General features: G+C 38.7%; 1 protein-coding gene across 4 annotated transcripts in view; it reads right to left on the bottom strand.

The window, feature by feature from the left end:
• Window positions 1-3,156, bottom strand: part of ACVR1C (activin A receptor, type IC) — a 113,391-nt gene that overhangs the window by 34,735 nt on the left and 75,500 nt on the right. The window lies entirely within an intron of this gene.

Below are 3,156 nucleotides of genomic sequence, written 5' to 3'. Positions count from 1 at the left end.
TACTAACTCCACCTCTAGAATTCTGTCGCAAATACCTAATGCAAAATGTAGAAAAATTTATGTCAAGATGTTTAATATCTTATTATTATTTATAGGAAAAAAATAAGTAAAAGTGTCAGGTAATGGAATAATTGTGAAATAAAGTGCAGAGATTCAGAGCACAGGTGGGTTCAAATTTCAGCTCTGCCACCTGATAATCACGCACAAGTTATTTCACCTGTCTGTGCTTCAGCTTCTTCATCTAAAAAACTGGGGATAATCAACATTACCCATCCCATAGAGATGATTTGAGAATTAATAAGCATGTTCAGCACCTAGCACAGTATCTGGCCTATTACATGCTCAATAATGGTTAACATTATGTTAATCTTAGGATGGCTTACTCAGAGCCAATAATAATGATGATGCTTATGAAGAGATATTTAATAACATAAAAAAATGTTGCTATAATATTAAATAAAAACAGCATAGTACATTTTATTCTTATAAATATAAGTGTACCTAGCTATTCAAAATATGCACAGAAAATAAGACTCAAGAGGAAATATGCTAAATGTTAGGATGGTTATTTCTCTTGGTGAAATTGGGGTGAGTTATGATAGTCTTCTTTGTAATTTTCCACATTTTCTTTATTTCCACAATAGATATTTATTACTCTAAAATCAAAGGAAAAAATAAAGAGGTTACAGTCTACATGTATTCTGAAAAGTCACATTCAGTTACTGTTTTTGCACTCAGCTAGGGAGCCCTCACAGCAATGACCCTGTCTTGCGAGGGCTTTGGTCCCTGCACCTAAAACGGGTCACTGCTCGTTCACATGTTCTCATATGAACATATAAGCACAGGCTAAATAAGCACAGACTACAAATCTGTTGTTACAGATCTCAACAATTAGTCACAAAACCCTACAGGCAGAAAGTTTTTTTGAAATCATCTGGTTCAACCCTCTCATTTTAGAGATGGCAAAACTGAGGTCCCTCGATAATCAAAGTCTTTCCCAGGATTATGCTGCTAGTCAGAGGCAGACCTAGAATTAAAACAGGGATCTTCAGTGCAAACTCTTCCTCTCTAGAAGCAAACTATAAGGACTGTTTTTGTTTGTTTTTGTTTTTTGAGATGCAGTCTTGCTCTGTCAGGCTGGAGTGCAGCAGCATGATCTCAGCTCACTACTATCTCCACCTCCCAGGTTCAAGCAATTCTCCCACATCAGCCTCCTGAGTAGCTGGGATTACAGGTGTGCACCACTATGCCTGGCTAATTTTTGTATTTTTAGTACAGAAGAGGTTTCACCATATTGGCCAGGCTGGTCTCAAACTCCTGACCTCAAGTGATCCACCTACCTCGGCCTCCCAAAGTGCGGGGATTACAGGCGTGAGCCACCGCGCCCAGCCTGGACTGTTTTTGCAGACAACAATCAATTTTACTACTTGACCACACACTAAGTGTTGTACTAACAATTATTACGTCAAATCTCAATCTCAGTCTCTCCCTTCCTCCTGCTACCCTATAGTCTTATCTGCATACACACACACATTCACAGAAACATCACTACCAACAACCAGCACTACCCAAAACACAACAAATGGATAGAGAGCTAGATAAGCTTATGCTTTCAAACAGAAAATTAATCAAGTACATAATCAGTGGTGCAGATCAGCAACAAAGTAAGACAACAATATATAAAGTACTCAAGACAGCAATTAAATTGAGACATTAAAACTCAATAAAACTTGCTTTGGTATCTTTCAAAGCAATCACCAAAATGAATCTAATTCTTCTGGTATGCACCTAGACATTTGATTTGAAGATACATGGATTTTTGCTTCTCCCTGTAGGTTCATTTCAATCTTTTAAGCAGGGGTTGTAGGTTAGCTTTCAATAATGTCACCATCAGTCAGAATTGTTATACTACAAGGGAAAAGCAGCAGCCTACCCAGTTTCTTGGAAGCCATCTGAGACACCATCCATCCTCATCAGTCCATTTTCCCCTCTTGCAGGCATTATATATGTCTTTGAAATTTGTCCCTGACCAGGTCAAGAATAAGCTTCCCAGTTTTTGTTCCTCAGCATCCGACAAAACTGTCTCACATGTAAAGTTATTGGCCAATTAAGAAAAGCGGAGGGAAGCAGACTCCCCCTTCCTCCAATCCCCTCCCTACAGGTGAGTTTTTAGGACTGAGGTCTCACTGCGGATACACCCATTCTCTGATTATCATAGGCAGGGAGGCCTTCTGTTACTTTCAGCTGCTGGTCACTGCCAAACATATGCAACTGGCTTTGGGGGAAAAAAGTGCCTAACGCTCTTTCAGATCGGTATTTAAAGAAATCATCCATGCTTGGGTACATTTACTACTTTTTATTTTTTTTTAAACGAGAGATCTTAGAATAATCTGAAAAGGAGAGAGTCCAGAATCAGTAATTCCAGATTTAGGTTTAAACATGCAAAAAACACCAGAAAATGTAATATTAATTTTTGATTTATGCCCAAGTCCATTACTACTTTCTCAAACTAAATCCCAATCTCTAGTATTAAAATCTGAATTACTTTCATTTGAAAGAAAAATCTTTGGTTATCTTAAATGTATTTAAGGAATAGCTCCAAAATACCTAACATCTTCAGATAAATTAAAATGTTTTTGGGGATGGGGATTAAGCAGAGAGTTATGTAACCTCTTGAACCTTATAAAGAAATCATATAAGGTTTCAAGAAACTTGCCATAAATCAGAGGTCTTTGTGCCTAGAATGTTGTCAATATTCAAGAAATCAAGGCACAGTGGGCCTCAAAGTGTCAGAGTCAAAAAAGGAAAGAGTATTGAATATCAAGTTTTAATTTTAAAGAAAAATCTGTCTGATGCATTGGCTCACACCTGTAATCCCAGCACTTTGGGTGACCGAGGCAGGCAGATCACTTGAGTTTAGGAGTTTGAGATGAGCCTGGACAACATGGTGAAACCCCATCTCTACTAAAAATGCAAAAATTAGCCAGGTGTAGTGGGGCACACCTATAATCCTAGCTACTTGGGAGGCTGAGGTAAGAGAATCACTGGAACCCAGGAGGGAGACGTAGCAGTGAGCCAAGATAGCACCACTGCACTCCAGCCTGGGTAACAGGGTGAGAATCTGGAAAAGAAAAGAGGAGAGGAGAGGGGAGGGGA

This window comes from Mandrillus leucophaeus, unplaced genomic scaffold, assembly GCF_000951045.1.
Source record: "Mandrillus leucophaeus isolate KB7577 unplaced genomic scaffold, Mleu.le_1.0 Scaffold110, whole genome shotgun sequence".
Classification (NCBI taxonomy): domain Eukaryota; kingdom Metazoa; phylum Chordata; class Mammalia; order Primates; family Cercopithecidae; genus Mandrillus; species Mandrillus leucophaeus.
Note: the sequence above shows the minus strand (reverse complement) of the source record. Positions and strands in the feature narration are given on the sequence as shown.